This window comes from Pongo pygmaeus, chromosome 1, assembly GCF_028885625.2.
Source record: "Pongo pygmaeus isolate AG05252 chromosome 1, NHGRI_mPonPyg2-v2.0_pri, whole genome shotgun sequence".
In the NCBI taxonomy this organism is placed as follows: domain Eukaryota; kingdom Metazoa; phylum Chordata; class Mammalia; order Primates; family Hominidae; genus Pongo; species Pongo pygmaeus.
The window spans coordinates 20,746,979-20,763,896 of NC_072373.2; the positions used below are offsets into that span (position 1 = coordinate 20,746,979).

Here is a 16,918-nt window from a genome sequence, read left to right on the forward strand (position 1 = left end):
GGGCGGGCGGGCGCACTCTGCAAATCCCGGGGCCCGCCGCAAGGCACCCAGAGCACAGGGTGGTGCCAAGAAAGGGAGGAACCTACGAAACCCACCTCCAAAGCAAGCAATTCAGCCAAGTAAAAGCCCGTCTCAGCGCTCCGTTGGTCCTCTCACAGGGACCGCCTGGCCCCCGTGTTCTGGCGCAGCCCAAGCCCCCTCCACCCTATCCCGGCCTGCTCAAAAGGGCGCTGCCTACCGGAGCCGGGCGCTTCCTCTCGAAGGCTCTATCGCTCTCGCTCTCTAGCTCCCTCCGCCTCTCTCTTCTAGGTTTCCCCCTGGACCTCGCGCTACTTCTGTCGTCTTCCCTCTGTCTCTCTGTCTGTCTCTCTTTCTCTGTCCCTGTCTCTTTCTCAGCCTCTCTGTCTGTCTCCTTCCCTCTCCCCCTCCCCTGTCTCTCTCGATCGCTGTCTCTCTCCCTCCCTCGGTTTCTATCTCTCCATCCATCTCGTCCTTGCTCTCCTTCAAGCCGCGTGTGTGTGTGTACGTGTGTGTGTGTCTGTGTGTGTGTGTGTGCGTCTGAGTGGGTGAGTCTGTGTGTGTGTGTGCGTGTGCGCGCGCGCGTGCGTGCGTGCGTGTGCGAGAGAGCGCCCGCGCGTGCGAGCGCGCCCGTGTGTGTCTGTGTGTGGGGGAGTGGATTTGCTCCTGGTGGTGGCGGGGTGTGTCTGGGTTTCTCTCAGCCCCTCTCACCCGGGATCAGGCCGCCGCCTCTAGTGGCAGCCCGGGGCAAAGCGGGGCCACCCCCCCGACCCGCTACCCGCCCCCGCGCCCTCTTGCCCACCGGCCGGACGGGCCTTGGTCGGGACACGCGACCGTGCTGGGGGCGTTGGGAGAGAAAGGCCCCGCGCGTCCCGGCCGGCTGGTCGCCCTTGGACAGCCCTGACGGCTCTGGGTGGGTGGGGCAAGAGGGGGCCTCGCGGGAGCGCCTGAGTGGCGAGGGACCCAAAACGCCACCTCCGCGGCAGGGCGGAGGACCAGGAGGGGGTCCCAGGATCGTGGGCCCTGGGCCCTGACGCCTCGGAGCACTCCCTGTTCCGAGCGAGCCCCATGTGGTGGAAGCTCGGGAGCTGGGGAGAAGGGGGAAGGCCGCGGGCGAGCGGCTCGGGGGTCCCCGATCCGAGCCCCGCTGCCCCGGGCTGGCGGTGACGGCTGCAATCCGGCGGGCATGGCTGGGCCGGGCTCTTGGGGCAGCCAGGCGCCTGTCTCGGCGTCTACGGCCATACCACCCTGAACGCGCCCGATCTCGTCTGATCTCGGAAGCTAAGCAGGGTCGGGCCTGGTTAGTACTTGGATGGGAGACCGCCTGGGAATACCGGGTGCTGTAGGCTTTTTCTTTGGCTTTTTGCTTTTTCTTTCCTCTTCTTCCAGACGGAGTCTCGCTCTGCCGCCCAGGCTGGAGTGCAGCGGCGCCATCTCGGCTCACTGCAAGCTCCGCCTCCCGGGTTCACGCCCTTCTCCGGCCCCAGCCTCCCGAGTAGCTGGGACTGCAGGCGCCCGCCACCACGCCCGGCTGATTTTTTTTCTATTTTGCGTAGAGACGGGGTTTCACCCTGTTAGCCGGGATGGTCTCTACCTCCTCACCTGGTGATCCACCCGCCTCGGCCTCCCACCCACAGTGCTGGGATTACAGGCGGGAGCCACCGCGCCCGCCCGGACTCCTGCAGGCTTTTTTGGCTTCCCCGCTGCCTCCCTTCCCCCTACGGTCACCATGCTCCCCAACCTCCCCTCGCTCTGCTCCCCGTTTATCGCCCACCTACACCTCCGCCGCAGCCCAGCCGGAGACCTCCTCCTGGGGGTCCGCCCCTATTACACGCCGGGCAGCAGCATCCCACCGCTTCCGCCTCGCCGCCGCCCCGCCAGGAGCCGGGCTCCAGCCTGGGAGGGCAGGGGGCCGGACCCCAGAGCCGCAGGCGCGGGTCCCCTGCCGTTCGCGGTGCCTTCCCGCTCCCGGAACGCCCAGGCCATTCAATTCACCCACCGGGCGGCGCGCCGTCGTCGCAACCTTCCAAACCGGGGGAATGGGCGGGCAGGGGCAGCGGGTGCCACAGGCGCCAGCCCAGACCTCGGCTCCGGAACGCACGGGCTGCTTCACCCGGGGGAAGGACATTGCTTCGCCAGCCACCAGGAAAACAGTCCCTGTGCACCCGGATTCCCAACGGCCCCCCACTTCGTGTCAACACCAGTCCCGAGGACACGCCAGAGACCCAGGCCTCCGGCCCCGCCCGGTGCCACGGCTCCCGCCAAACGGGCGGGCGGGCGCACTCTGCAAATCCCGGGGCCCGCCGCAAGGCACCCAGAGCACAGGGTGGTGCCAAGAAAGGAAGGAACCTACGAAACCCACCTCCAAAGCAAGCAATTCAGCCAAGTAAAAGCCCGTCTCAGCGCTCCGTTGGTCCTCTCACAGGGACCGCCTGGCCCCCGTGTTCTGGCGCAGCCCAAGCCCCCTCCACCCTATCCCGGCCTGCTCAAAAGGGCGCTGCCTACCGGAGCCGGGCGCTTCCTCTCGAAGGCTCTATCGCTCTCGCTCTCTAGCTCCCTCCGCCTCTCTCTTCTAGGATTCCCCCTGGACCTCGCGCTACTTCTGTCGTCTTCCCTCTGTCTCTCTGTCTGTCTCTCTTTCTCTGTCCCTGTCTCTTTCGCAGCCTCTCTGTCTGTCTCCTTCCCTCTCCCCCTCCCCTGTCTCTCTCGATCGCTGTCTCTCTCCCTCCCTCGGTTTCTATCTCTCCATCCATCTCATCCTTGCTCTCCTTCAAGCCGCGTGTGTGTGTGTACGTGTGTGTGTGTCTGTGTGTGTGTGTGTGCGTCTGAGTGGCTGAATCTGTGTGTGTGTGTGTGTGTGTGTGTGTGCGTGCGCGCGCGCGCGTGCGTGCGTGCGTGTGAGCGCGCCCGGGTGTGTCTGTGTGTGGGGGAGTGGATTTGCGCCTGGTGGTGGCGGGGTGTGTCTGGGTTTCTCTCAGCCCCTCTCACCGGGGATCAGGCCGCCGCCTCTAGTGGCAGCCCGGGGCAAAGCGGGGCCACCCCCCCGACCCGCTACCCGCCCCCGCGCCCTCTTGCCCACCGGCCGGACGGGCCTTGGTCGGGACACGCGACCGTGCTGGGGGCGTTGGGAGAGAAAGGCCCCGCGCGGCCCGGCCGGCTGGTCGCCCTTGGCCAGCCCTGACGGCTCTGGGTGGGTGGGGCAAGAGGGGGCCTCGCGGGAGCGCCTGAGCGGTGAGGGACCCAAAACGCCACCTCCGCGGCAGGGCGGAGGACCAGGAGGGGGTCCCAGGATCGTGGGCCCTGGGCCCTGACGCCTCGGAGCACTCCCTGTTCCGAGCGAGCCCCATGTGGTGGAAGCTCGGGAGCTGGGGAGCCGGGGGAAGGCCGCGGGCGAGCGGCTCGGGGGTCCCCGATCCGAGCCCCGCGGCCCCGGGCTGGCGGTGACGGCTGCAATCCGCCGGGCATGGCTGGGCCGGGCTCTTGGGGCAGCCAGGCGCCTGTCTCGGCGTCTACGGCCATACCACCCTGAACGCGCCCGATCTCGTCTGATCTCGGAAGCTAAGCAGGGTCGGGCCTGGTTAGTACTTGGATGGGAGACCGCCTGGGAATACCGGGTGCTGTAGGCTTTTTCTTTCCTCTTCTTCCAGACGGAGTCCCGCTCTGCCGCCCAGGCTGGAGTGCAGCGGCGCCATCTCGGCTCACTGCAAGCTCCGCCTCCCGGGTTCACGCCCTTCTCCGGCCCCAGCCTCCCGAGTAGCTGGGACTGCAGGCGCCCGCCACCACGCCCGGCTGATTTTTTTTCTATTTTGCGTAGAGACGGGGTTTCACCCTGTTAGCCGGGATGGTCTCTACCTCCTCACCTGGTGATCCACCCGCCTCGGCCTCCCACCCACAGTGCTGGGATTACAGGCGGGAGCCACCGCGCCCGCCCGGCCTCCTGCAGGCTTTTTTGGCTTCCCCGCTGCCTCCCTTCCCCCTACGGTCACCATGCTCCCCAACTTCCCCTCGCTCTGCTCCCCCTTTATCGCCCACCTACACCTCCGCCGCAGCCCAGCCGGAGACCTCCTCCTGGGGGTCCGCCCCTATTACACGCCGGGCAGCAGCATCCCACCGCTTCCGCCTCGCCGCCGCCCCGCCAGGAGCCCGGCTCCAGCCTGGGAGGGCAGGGGGCCGGACCCCAGAGCCGCAGGCGCGGGTCCCCTGCCGTTCGCGGTGCCTTCCCGCTCCCGGAACGCCCAGGCCATTCAATTCACCCACCGGGCGGTGCGCCGTCGTCGCAACCTTCCAAACCGGGGGAAGGGGCGGGCAGGGGCAGCGGGTGCCACAGGCGCCAGCCCAGACCTCGGCTCCGGAACGCACGGGCTGCTTCACCCGGGGGAAGGACATTGCTTCGCCAGCCACCAGGAAAACAGTCCCTGTGCACCCGGATTCCCAACGGCCCCCCACTTCGTGTCAACACCAGTCCCGAGGACACGCCAGAGACCCAGGCCTCCGGCCCCGCCCGGTGCCACGGCTCCCGCCAAACGGGCGGGCGGGCGCACTCTGCAAATCCCGGGGCCCGCCGCAAGGCACCCAGAGCACAGGGTGGTGCCAAGAAAGGGAGGAACCTACGAAACCCACCTCCAAAGCAAGCAATTCAGCCAAGTAAAAGCCCGTCTCAGCGCTCCGTTGGTCCTCTCACAGGGACCGCCTGGCCCCCGTGTTCTGGCGCAGCCCAAGCCCCCTCCACCCTATCCCGGCCTGCTCAAAAGGGCGCTGCCTACCGGAGCCGGGCGCTTTCTCTCGAAGGCTCTATCGCTCTCGCTCTCTAGCTCCCTCCGCCTCTCTCTTCTAGGTTTCCCCCTGGACCTCGCGCTACTTCTGTCGTCTTCCCTCTGTCTCTCTGTCTGTCTCTCTTTCTCTGTCCCTGTCTCTTTCTCAGCCTCTCTGTCTGTCTCCTTCCCTCTCCCCCTCCCCTGTCTCTCTCGATCGCTGTCTCTCTCCCTCCCTCGGTTTCTATCTCTCCATCCATCTCGTCCTTGCTCTCCTTCAAGCCGCGTGTGTGTGTGTACGTGTGTGTGTGTCTGTGTGTGTGTGTGTGCGTCTGAGTGGGTGAGTCTGTGTGTGTGTGTGTGTGTGTGCGTGTGCGCGCGCGCGTGCGTGCGTGCGTGTGCGAGAGAGCGCCCGCGCGTGCGAGCGCGCCCGTGTGTGTCTGTGTGTGGGGGAGTGGATATGCTCCTGGTGGTGGCGGGGTGTGTCTGGGTTTCTCTCAGCCCCTCTCACCCGGGATCAGGCCGCCGCCTCCAGTGGCAGCCCGGGGCAAAGCGGGGCCACCCCCCCGACCCGCTACCCGCCCCCGCGCCCTCTTGCCCACCGGCCGGACGGGCCTTGGTCGGGACACGCGACCGTGCTGGGGGCGTTGGGAGAGAAAGGCCCCGCGCGGCCCGGCCGGCTGGTCGCCCTTGGACAGCCCTGACGGCTCTGGGTGGGTGGGGCAAGAGGGGGCCTCGCGGGAGCGCCTGAGCGGCGAGGGACCCAAAACGCCACCTCCGCGGCAGGGCGGAGGACAAGGAGGGGGTCCCAGGATCGTGGGCCCTGGGCCCTGACGCCTCGGAGCACTCCCTGTTCCGAGCGAGCCCCATGTGGTGGAAGCTCGGGAGCTGGGGAGCCGGGGGAAGGCCGCGGGCGAGCGGCTCGGGGGTCCCCGATCCGAGCCCCGCGGCCCCGGGCTGGCGGTGACGGCTGCAATCCGGCGGGCATGGCTGGGCCGGGCTCTTGGGGCAGCCAGGCGCCTGTCTCGGCGTCTACGGCCATACCACCCTGAACGCGCCCGATCTCGTCTGATCTCGGAAGCTAAGCAGGGTCGGGCCTGGTTAGTACTTGGATGGGAGACCGCCTGGGAATACCGGGTGCTGTAGGCTTTTTCTTTGGCTTTTTGCTTTTTCTTTCCTCTTCTTCCAGACGGAGTCTCGCTCTGCCGCCCAGGCTGGAGTGCAGCGGCGCCATCTCGGCTCACTGCAAGCTCCGCCTCCCGGGTTCACGCCCTTCTCCGGCCCCAGCCTCCCGAGTAGCTGGGACTGCAGGCGCCCGCCACCACGCCCGGCTGATTTTTTTTCTATTTTGCGTAGAGACGGGGTTTCACCCTGTTAGCCGGGATGGTCTCTACCTCCTCACCTGGTGATCCACCCGCCTCGGCCTCCCACCCACAGTGCTGGGATTACAGGCGGGAGCCACCGCGCCCGCCCGGCCTCCTGCAGGGTTTTTTGGCTTCCCCGCTGCCTCCCTTCCCCCTACGGTCACCATGCTCCCCAACCTCCCCTCGCTCTGCTCCCCCTTTATCGCCCACCTACACCTCCGCCGCAGCCCAGCCGGAGACCTCCTCCTGGGGGTCCGCCCCTATTACACGCCGGGCAGCAGCATCCCACCGCTTCCGCCTCGCCGCCGCCCCGCCAGGAGCCCGGCTCCAGCCTGGGAGGGCAGGGGGCCGGACCCCAGAGCCGCAGGCGCGGGTCCCCTGCCGTTCGCGGTGCCTTCCCGCTCCCGGAACGCCCAGGCCATTCAATTCACCCACCGGGCGGCGCGCCGTCGTCGCAACCTTCCAAACCGGGGGAAGGGGCGGGCAGGGGCAGCGGGTGCCACAGGCGCCAGCCCAGACCTCGGCTCCGGAACGCACGGGCTGCTTCACCCGGGGGAAGGACATTGCTTCGCCAGCCACCAGGAAAACAGTCCCTGTGCACCCGGATTCCCAACGGCCCCCCACTTCGTGTCAACACCAGTCCCGAGGACACGCCAGAGACCCAGGCCTCCGGCCCCGCCCGGTGCCACGGCTCCCGCCAAACGGGCGGGCGGGCGCACTCTGCAAATCCCGGGGCCCGCCGCAAGGCACCCAGAGCACAGGGTGGTGCCAAGAAAGGAAGGAACCTACGAAACCCACCTCCAAAGCAAGCAATTCAGCCAAGTAAAAGCCCGTCTCAGCGCTCCGTTGGTCCTCTCACAGGGACCGCCTGGCCCCCGTGTTCTGGCGCAGCCCAAGCCCCCTCCACCCTATCCCGGCCTGCTCAAAAGGGCGCTGCCTACCGGAGCCGGGCGCTTCCTCTCGAAGGCTCTATCGCTCTCGCTCTCTAGCTCCCTCCGCCTCTCTCTTCTAGGATTCCCCCTGGACCTCGCGCTACTTCTGTCGTCTTCCCTCTGTCTCTCTGTCTGTCTCTCTTTCTCTGTCCCTGTCTCTTTCTCAGCCTCTCTGTCTGTCTCCTTCCCTCTCCCCCTCCCCTGTCTCTCTCGATCGCTGTCTCTCTCCCTCCCTCGGTTTCTATCTCTCCATCCATCTCATCCTTGCTCTCCTTCAAGCCGCGTGTGTGTGTGTACGTGTGTGTGGGTCTGTGTGTGGGTGTGTGCGTCTGAGTGGGTGAATCTGTGTGTGTGTGTGTGTGTGTGTGTGTGTGCGTGAGCGCGCGCGCGCGCGTGCGTGCGTGTGCGAGCGAGCGCCCGCGCGTGCGAGCGCGCCCGGGTGTGTCTGTGTGTGGGGGAGTGGATTTGCTCCTGGTGGTGGCGGGGTGTGTCTGGGTTTCTCTCAGCCCCTCTCACCCGGGATCAGGCCGCCGCCTCTAGTGGCAGCCCGGGGCGAAGCGGGGCCAGCCCCCCGACCCGCTACCCGCCCCCGCGCCCTCTTGCCCACCGGCCGGCCGGGCCTTGGTCGGGACACGCGACCGTGCTGGGGGCGTTGGGAGAGAAAGGCCCCGCGCGGCCCGACCGGCTGGTCGCCCTTGGCCAGCCCTGACGGCTCCGGGTGGGTGGGGCAAGAGGGGGCCTCGCGGGAGCGCCTGAGCGGCGAGGGATCCAAAACGCCACCTCCGCGGCAGGGCGGAGGACCAGGAGGGGGTCCCGGGATCGTGGGCCATGGGCCCTGACTCCTCGGAGCACTCCCTGTTCCGAGCGGGCCCCATGTGGTGGAAGCTCGGGAGCTGGGGAGCCGGGGGAAGGCCGCGGGCGAGGGGCTCGGGGGTCCCCGATCCGAGCCCCGCGGCCCCGGGCTGCCGGTGACGGCTGCAATCCGGCGGGCATGGCTGGGCCGGGCTCTTGGGGCAGCCAGGCGCCTGTCTCGGCGTCTACGGCCATACCACCCTGAACGCGCCCGATCTCGTCTGATCTCGGAAGCTAAGCAGGGTCGGGCCTGGTTAGTACTTGGATGGGAGACCGCCTGGGAATACCGGGTGCTGTAGGCTTTTTCTTTGGCTTTTTGCTTTTTCTTTCCTCTTCTTCCAGACGGAGTCTCGCTCTGTCGCCCAGGCTGGAGTGCAGCGGCGCCATCTCGGCTCACTGCAAGCTCCGCCTCCCGGGTTCACGCCCTTCTCCGGCCCCAGCCTCCCGAGTAGCTGGGACTGCAGGCGCCCGCCACCACGCCCGGCTGATTTTTTTTCTATTTTGCGTAGAGACGGGGTTTCACCCTGTTAGCCGGGATGGTCTCCACCTCCTCACCTGGTGATCCACCCGCCTCGGCCTCCCACCCACAGTGCTGGGATTACAGGCGGGAGCCACCGCGCCCGCCCGGCCTGCTGCAGGCTTTTTTGGCTTCCCCGCTGCCTCCCTTCCCCCTACGGTCGCCATGCTCCCCAACCTCCCCTCGCTCTGCTCCCCCTTTATCGCCCACCTACACCTCCGCCGCAGCCCAGCCGGGGACCTCCTCCTGGGGGTCCGCCCCTACTACACGCCGGGCAGCAGCATCCCACCGCTTCCGCCTCGCCGCCGCCCCGCCAGGAGCCCGGCTCCAGCCTGGGAGGGCAGGGGGCCGGACCCCAGAGCCGCAGGCGCGGGTCCCCTGCCGTTCGCGGTGCCTTCCCGCTCCCGGAACGCCCAGGCCATTCAATTCACCCACCGGGCGGCGCGCCGTCGTCGCAACCTTCCAAACCGGGGGAAGGGGCGGTCAGGGGCTGCGGGTGCCACAGGCGCCAGCCCAGACCTCGGCTCCGGAACGCACGGGCTGCTTCACCCGGGGGAAGGACATTGCTTCGCCAGCCACCAGGAAAACAGTCCCTGTGCACCCGGATTCCCAACGGCCCCCCACTTCGTGTCAACACCAGTCCCGAGGACACGCCAGAGACCCAGGCCTCCGGCCCCGCCCGGTGCCACGGCTCCCGCCAAACGGGCGGGCGGGCGCACTCTGCAAATCCCGGGGCCCGCCGCAAGGCACCCAGAGCACAGGGTGGTGCGAAGAAAGGAAGGAACCTACGAAACCCACCTCCAAAGCAAGCAATTCAGCCAAGTAAAAGCCCGTCTCAGCGCTCCGTTGGTCCTCTCACAGGGACCGCCTGGCCCCCGTGTTCTGGCGCAGCCCAAGCCCCCTCCACCCTATCCCGGCCTGCTCAAAAGGGCGCTGCCTACCGGAGCCGGGCGCTTCCTCTCGAAGGCTCTATCGCTCTCGCTCTCTAGCTCCCTCCGCCTCTCTCTTCTAGGTTTCCCCCTGGACCTCGCGCTACTTCTGTCGTCTTCCCTCTGTCTCTCTGTCTGTCTCTCTTTCTCTGTCCCTGTCTCTTTCTCAGCCTCTCTGTCTGTCTCCTTCCCTCTCCCCCTCCCCTGTCTCTCTCGATCGCTGTCTCTCTCCCTCCCTCGGTTTCTATCTCTCCATCCATCTCGTCCTTGCTCTCCTTCAAGCCGCGTGTGTGTGTGTACGTGTGTGTGTGTCTGTGTGTGGGTGTGTGCGTCTGAGTGGGTGAATCTGTGTGTGTGTGTGTGTGTGTGTGTGCGCGTGTGCGCGCGCGCGTGCGTGCGTGCGTGTGCGAGCGAGCGCCCGCGCGTGCGAGCGCGCCCGGCTGTGTCTGTGTGTGGGGGAGTGGATTTGCTCCTGGTGGTGCCGGGGTGTGTCTGGGTTTCTCTCAGCCCCTCTCACCCGGGATCAGGCCGCCGCCTCTAGTGGCAGCCCGGGGCAAAGCGGGGCCACCCCCCCGACCCGCTACCCGCCCCCGCGCCCTCTTGCCCACCGGCCGGCCGGGCCTTGGTCGGGACACGCGACCGTGCTGGGGGCGTTGGGAGAGAAAGGCCCCGCGAGGCCCGGCCGGCTGGTCGCCCTTGGCCAGCCCTGACGGCTCTGGGTGGGTGGGACAAGAGGGGGCCTCGCGGGAGCGCCTGAGCGGCGAGGGACCCAAAACGCCACCTCCGCGGCAGGGCGGAGGACCAGGAGGGGGTCCCGGGATCCTGGGCCCTGGGCCCTGACGCCTCGGAGCACTCCCTGTTCCGAGCGGGCCCCATGTGGTGGAAGCTCGGGAGCTGGGGAGCCGGGGGAAGGCCGCGGGCGAGCGGCTCGGGGGTCCCCGATCCGAGCCCCGCGGCCCCGGCAGGCGGTGACGGCTGCAATCCGGCGGGCATGGCTGGGCCGGGCTCTTGGGGCAGCCAGGCGCCTGTCTCGGCGTCTACGGCCATACCACCCTGAACGCGCCCGATCTCGTCTGATCTCGGAAGCTAAGCAGGGTCGGGCCTGGTTAGTACTTGGATGGGAGACCGCCTGGGAATACCGGGTGCTGTAGGCTTTTTCTTTCCTCTTCTTCCAGACGGAGTCTCGCTCTGCCGCCCAGGCTGGAGTGCAGCGGCGCCATCTCGGCTCACTGCAAGCTCCGCCTCCCGGGTTCACGCCCTTCTCCGGCCCCAGCCTCCCGAGTAGCTGGGACTGCAGGCGCCCGCCACCACGCCCGGCTGATTTTTTTTCTATTTTGCGTAGAGACGGGGTTTCACCCTGTTAGCCGGGATGGTCTCTACCTCCTCACCTGGTGATCCACCCGCCTCGGCCTCCCACCCACAGTGCTGGGATTACAGGCGGGAGCCACCGCGCCCGCCCGGCCTCCTGCAGGCTTTTTTGGCTTCCCCGCTGCCTCCCTTCACCCTACGGTCACCATGCTCCCCAACCTCCCCTCGCTCTGCTCCCCCTTTATCGCCCACCTACACCTCCGCCGCAGCCCAGCCGGAGACCTCCTCCTGGGGGTCCGCCCCTACTACACGCCGGGCAGCAGCATCCCACCGCTTCCGCCTCGCAGCCGCCCCGCCAGGAGCCCGGCTCCAGCCTGGGAGGGCAGGGGGCCGGACCCCAGAGCGGCAGGCGCGGGTCCCCTGCCGTTCGCGGTGCCTTCCCGCTCCCGGAACGCCCAGGCCATTCAATTCACCCACCGGGCGGCGCGCCGTCGTCGCAACCTTCCAAACCGGGGGAAGGGGCGGGCAGGGGCAGCGGGTGCCACAGGCGCCAGCCCAGACCTCGGCTCCGGAACGCACGGGCTGCTTCACCCGGGGGAAGGACATTGCTTCGCCAGCCACCAGGAAAACAGTCCCTGTGCACCCGGATTCCCAACGGCCCCCCACTTCGTGTCAACACCAGTCCCGAGGACACGCCAGAGACCCAGGCCTCCGGCCCCGCCCGGTGCCACGGCTCCCGCCAAACGGGCGGGCGGGCGCACTCTGCAAATCCCGGGGCCCGCCGCAAGGCACCCAGAGCACAGGGTGGTGCCAAGAAAGGAAGGAACCTACGAAACCCACCTCCAAAGCAAGCAATTCAGCCAAGTAAAAGCCCGTCTCAGCGCTCCGTTGGTCCTCTCACAGGGACCGCCTGGCCCCCGTGTTCTGGCGCAGCCCAAGCCCCCTCCACCCTATCCCGGCCTGCTCAAAAGGGCGCTGCCTACCGGAGCCGGGCGCTTCCTCTCGAAGGCTCTATCGCTCTCGCTCTCTAGCTCCCTCCGCCTCTCTCTTCTAGGTTTCCCCCTGGACCTCGCGCTACTTCTGTCGTCTTCCCTCTGTCTCTCTGTCTCTCTCTCTTTCTCTGTCCCTGTCTCTTTCTCAGCCTCTCTGTCTGTCTCCTTCCCTCTCCCCCTCCCCTGTCTCTCTCGATCGCTGTCTCTCTCCCTCCCTCGGTTTCTATCTCTCCATCCATCTCGTCCTTGCTCTCCTTCAAGCCGCGTGTGTGTGTGTACGTGTGTGTGTGTCCGTGTGTGTGTGTGTGTGTGTCTCAGTGGGTGAGTCTGTGTGTGTGTGTGTGTGTGTGTCTGAGTGGGTGAGTCTGTGTGTGTGTGTGTGTGTGCGCGCGTGCGTGCGTGTGCGAGCGAGCGCCCGCGCGTGCGAGCGCGCCCGGGTGTGTCTGTGTGTGGGGGAGTGGATTTGCTCCTGGTGGTGGCGGGGTGTGTCTGGGTTTCTCTCAGCCCCTCTCACCCGGGATCAGGCCGCCGCCTCTAGTGGCAGCCCGGGGCGAAGCGGGGCCAGCCCCCCGACCCGCTACCCGCCCCCGCGCCCTCTTGCCCACCGGCCGGCCGGGCCTTGGTCGGGACACGCGACCGTGCTGGGGGCGTTGGGAGAGAAAGGCCCCGCGCGGCCCGACCGGCTGGTCGCCCTTGGCCAGCCCTGACGGCTCCGGGTGGGTGGGGCAAGAGGGGGCCTCGCGGGAGCGCCTGAGCGGCGAGGGATCCAAAACGCCACCTCCGCGGCAGGGCGGAGGACCAGGAGGGGGTCCCGGGATCGTGGGCCATGGGCCCTGACTCCTCGGAGCACTCCCTGTTCCGAGCGGGCCCCATGTGGTGGAAGCTCGGGAGCTGGGGAGCCGGGGGAAGGCCGCGGGCGAGGGGCTCGGGGGTCCCCGATCCGAGCCCCGCGGCCCCGGGCTGCCGGTGACGGCTGCAATCCGGCGGGCATGGCTGGGCCGGGCTCTTGGGGCAGCCAGGCGCCTGTCTCGGCGTCTACGGCCATACCACCCTGAACGCGCCCGATCTCGTCTGATCTCGGAAGGTAAGCAGGGTCGGGCCTGGTTAGTACTTCGATGGGAGACCGCCTGGGAATACCGGGTGCTGTAGGCTTTTTCTTTGGCTTTTTGCTTTTTCTTTCCTCTTCTTCCAGACGGAGTCTCGCTCTGTCGCCCAGGCTGGAGTGCAGCGGCGCCATCTCGGCTCACTGCAAGCTCCGCCTCCCGGGTTCACGCCCTTCTCCGGCCCCAGCCTCCCGAGTAGCTGGGACTGCAGGCGCCCGCCACCACGCCCGGCTGATTTTTTTTCTATTTTGCGTAGAGACGGGGTTTCACCCTGTTAGCTGGGATGGTCTCCACCTCCTCACCTGGTGATCCACCCGCCTCGGCCTCCCACCCACAGTGCTGGGATTACAGGCGGGAGCCACCGCGCCCGCCCGGCCTCCTGCAGGCTTTTTTGGCTTCCCCGCTGCCTCCCTTCCCCCTACGGTCGCCATGCTCCCCAACCTCCCCTCGCTCTGCTCCCCCTTTATCGCCCACCTACACCTCCGCCGCAGCCCAGCCGGGGACCTCCTCCTGGGGGTCCGCCCCTACTACACGCCGGGCAGCAGCATCCCACCGCTTCCGCCTCGCCGCCGCCCCGCCAGGAGCCCGGCTCCAGCCTGGGAGGGCAGGGGGCCGGACCCCAGAGCCGCAGGCGCGGGTCCCCTGCCGTTCGCGGTGCCTTCCCGCTCCCGGAACGCCCAGGCCATTCAATTCACCCACCGGGCGGCGCGCCGTCGTCAAAACCTTCCAAACCGGGGGAAGGGGCGGGCAGGGGCAGCGGGTGCCACAGGCGCCAGCCCAGACCTCGGCTCCGGAACGCACGGGCTGCTTCACCCGGGGGAAGGACATTGCTTCGCCAGCCACCAGGAAAACAGTCCCTGTGCACCCGGATTCCCAACGGCCCCCCACTTCGTGTCAACACCAGTCCCGAGGACACGCCAGAGACCCAGGCCTCCGGCCCCGCCCGGTGCCACGGCTCCCGCCAAACGGGCGGGCGGGCGCACTCTGCAAATCCCGGGGCCCGCCGCAAGGCACCCAGAGCACAGGGTGGTGCCAAGAAAGGAAGGAACCTACGAAACCCACCTCCAAAGCAAGCAATTCAGCCAAGTAAAAGCCCGTCTCAGCGCTCCGTTGGTCCTCTCACAGGGACCGCCTGGCCCCCGTGTTCTGGCGCAGCCCAAGCCCCCTCCACCCTATCCCGGCCTGCTCAAAAGGGCGCTGCCTACCGGAGCCGGGCGCTTCCTCTCGAAGGCTCTATCGCTCTCGCTCTCTAGCTCCCTCCGCCTCTCTCTTCTAGGTTTCCCCCTGGACCTCGCGCTACTTCTGTCGTCTTCCCTCTGTCTCTCTGTCTCTCTCTCTTTCTCTGTCCCTGTCTCTTTCTCAGCCTCTCTGTCTGTCTCCTTCCCTCTCCCCCTCCCCTGTCTCTCTCGATCGCTGTCTCTCTCCCTCCCTCGGTTTCTATCTCTCCATCCATCTCGTCCTTGCTCTCCTTCAAGCCGCGTGTGTGTGTGTACGTGTGTGTGTGTCTGTGTGTGTGTGTGTGCGTCTGAGTGGGTGAGTCTGTGTGTGTGTGTGTGTGTGTGCGTGTGCGCGCGCGCGTGCGTGCGTGCGTGTGCGAGCGAGCGCCCGCGCGTGCGAGCGCGCCCGGGTGTGTCTGTGTGTGGGGGAGTGGATTTGCTCCTGGTGGTGCCGGGGTGTGTCTGGGTTTCTCTCAGCCCCTCTCACCCGGGATCAGGCCGCCGCCTCTAGTGGCAGCCCGGGGCAAAGCGGGGCCACCCCCCCGACCCGCTACCCGCCCCCGCGCCCTCTTGCCCACCGGCCGGCCGGGCCTTGGTCGGGACACGCGACCGTGCTGGGGGCGTTGGGAGAGAAAGGCCCCGCGAGGCCCGGCCGGCTGGTCGCCCTTGGCCAGCCCTGACCTCTCTGGGTGGGTGGGACAAGAGGGGGCCTCGCGGGAGCGCCTGAGCGGCGAGGGACCCAAAACGCCACCTCCGCGGCAGGGCGGAGGACCAGGAGGGGGTCCCGGGATCCTGGGCCCTGGGCCCTGACGCCTCGGAGCACTCCCTGTTCCGAGCGGGCCCCATGTGGTGGAAGCTCGGGAGCTGGGGAGCCGGGGGAAGGCCGCGGGCGAGCGGCTCGGGGGTCCCCGATCCGAGCCCCGCGGCCCCGGCAGGCGGTGACGGCTGCAATCCGGCGGGCATGGCTGGGCCGGGCTCTTGGGGCAGCCAGGCGCCTGTCTCGGCGTCTACGGCCATACCACCCTGAACGCGCCCGATCTCGTCTGATCTCGGAAGCTAAGCAGGGTCGGGCCTGGTTAGTACTTGGATGGGAGACCGCCTGGGAATACCGGGTGCTGTAGGCTTTTTCTTTCCTCTTCTTCCAGACGGAGTCTCGCTCTGCCGCCCAGGCTGGAGTGCAGCGGCGCCATCTCGGCTCACTGCAAGCTCCGCCTCCCGGGTTCACGCCCTTCTCCGGCCCCAGCCTCCCGAGTAGCTGGGACTGCAGGCGCCCGCCACCACGCCCGGCTGATTTTTTTTCTATTTTGCGTAGAGACGGGGTTTCACCCTGTTAGCCGGGATGGTCTCTACCTCCTCACCTGGTGATCCACCCGCCTCGGCCTCCCACCCACAGTGCTGGGATTACAGGCGGGAGCCACCGCGCCCGCCCGGCCTCCTGCAGGCTTTTTTGGCTTCCCCGCTGCCTCCCTTCCCCCTACGGTCACCATGCTCCCCAACCTCCCCTCGCTCTGCTCCCCCTTTATCGCCCACCTACACCTCCGCCGCAGCCCAGCCGGAGACCTCCTCCTGGGGGTCCGCCCCTACTACACGCCGGGCAGCAGCATCCCACCGCTTCCGCCTCGCAGCCGCCCCGCCAGGAGCCCGGCTCCAGCCTGGGAGGGCAGGGGGCCGGACCCCAGAGCCGCAGGCGCGGGTCCCCTGCCGTTCGCGGTGCCTTCCCGCTCCCGGAACGCCCAGGCCGTTCAATTCACCCACCGGGCGGCGCGCCGTCGTCGCAACCTTCCAAACCGGGGGAAGGGGCGGGCAGGGGCAGCGGGTGCCACAGGCGCCAGCCCAGACCTCGGCTCCGGAACGCACAGGCTGCTTCACCCGGGGGAAGGACATTGCTTCGCCAGCCACCAGGAAAACAGTCCCTGTGCACCCGGATTCCCAACGGCCCCCCACTTCGTGTCAACACCAGTCCCGAGGACACGCCAGAGACCCAGGCCTCCGGCCCCGCCCGGTGCCACGGCTCCCGCCAAACGGGCGGGCGGGCGCACTCTGCAAATCCCGGGGCCCGCCGCAAGGCACCCAGAGCACAGGGTGGTGCCAAGAAAGGAAGGAACCTACGAAACCCACCTCCAAAGCAAGCAATTCAGCCAAGTAAAAGCCCGTCTCAGCGCTCCGTTGGTCCTCTCACAGGGACCGCCTGGCCCCCGTGTTCTGGCGCAGCCCAAGCCCCCTCCACCCTATCCCGGCCTGCTCAAAAGGGCGCTGCCTACCGGAGCCGGGCGCTTCCTCTCGAAGGCTCTATCGCTCTCGCTCTCTAGCTCCCTCCGCCTCTCTCTTCTAGGTTTCCCCCTGGACCTCGCGCTACTTCTGTCGTCTTCCCTCTGTCTCTCTGTCTCTCTCTCTTTCTCTGTCCCTGTCTCTTTCTCAGCCTCTCTGTCTGTCTCCTTCCCTCTCCCCCTCCCCTGTCTCTCTCGATCGCTGTCTCTCTCCCTCCCTCGGTTTCTATCTCTCCATCCATCTCGTCCTTGCTCTCCTTCAAGCCGCGTGTGTGTGTGTACGTGTGTGTGTGTCCGTGTGTGTGTGTGTGTGTGTCTCAGTGGGTGAGTCTGTGTGTGTGTGTGTGTGTGTGTCTGAGTGGGTGAGTCTGTGTGTGTGTGTGTGTGTGCGCGCGTGCGTGCGTGTGCGAGCGAGCGCCCGCGCGTGCGAGCGCGCCCGGGTGTGTCTGTGTGTGGGGGAGTGGATTTGCTCCTGGTGGTGGCGGGGTGTGTCTGGGTTTCTCTCAGCCCCTCTCACCCGGGATCAGGCCGCCGCCTCTAGTGGCAGCCCGGGGCGAAGCGGGGCCAGCCCCCCGACCCGCTACCCGCCCCCGCGCCCTCTTGCCCACCGGCCGGCCGGGCCTTGGTCGGGACACGCGACCGTGCTGGGGGCGTTGGGAGAGAAAGGC

General features: G+C 67.9%; 7 non-coding genes across 7 annotated transcripts; all 7 read left to right on the forward strand.

Annotated features, from left to right (window-relative positions):
• The first annotated feature begins 1,248 nt into the window (after positions 1 to 1,248).
• LOC129022706 (5S ribosomal RNA) lies at positions 1,249 to 1,367 on the forward strand. The gene has a single exon (XR_008496519.1). It is a non-coding gene; the product is annotated as a 5S ribosomal RNA (ribosomal RNA).
• A 2,158-nt stretch (positions 1,368 to 3,525) lies between these two features.
• LOC129022784 (5S ribosomal RNA) lies at positions 3,526 to 3,644 on the forward strand. The gene has a single exon (XR_008496560.1). It is a non-coding gene; the product is annotated as a 5S ribosomal RNA (ribosomal RNA).
• A 2,155-nt stretch (positions 3,645 to 5,799) lies between these two features.
• On the forward strand, positions 5,800 to 5,918 carry LOC129022836 (5S ribosomal RNA). The gene has a single exon (XR_008496577.1). It is a non-coding gene; the product is annotated as a 5S ribosomal RNA (ribosomal RNA).
• Positions 5,919 to 8,100: 2,182 nt separating this feature from the next.
• On the forward strand, positions 8,101 to 8,219 carry LOC129022881 (5S ribosomal RNA). The gene has a single exon (XR_008496587.1). It is a non-coding gene; the product is annotated as a 5S ribosomal RNA (ribosomal RNA).
• A 2,179-nt stretch (positions 8,220 to 10,398) lies between these two features.
• LOC129022912 (5S ribosomal RNA) lies at positions 10,399 to 10,517 on the forward strand. Its single transcript, XR_008496596.1, has one exon. It is a non-coding gene; the product is annotated as a 5S ribosomal RNA (ribosomal RNA).
• Positions 10,518 to 12,696: 2,179 nt separating this feature from the next.
• On the forward strand, positions 12,697 to 12,815 carry LOC129022353 (5S ribosomal RNA). The gene has a single exon (XR_008496380.1). It is a non-coding gene; the product is annotated as a 5S ribosomal RNA (ribosomal RNA).
• A 2,173-nt stretch (positions 12,816 to 14,988) lies between these two features.
• On the forward strand, positions 14,989 to 15,107 carry LOC129022955 (5S ribosomal RNA). The gene has a single exon (XR_008496614.1). It is a non-coding gene; the product is annotated as a 5S ribosomal RNA (ribosomal RNA).
• The last annotated feature ends 1,811 nt before the right edge of the window (positions 15,108 to 16,918 follow it).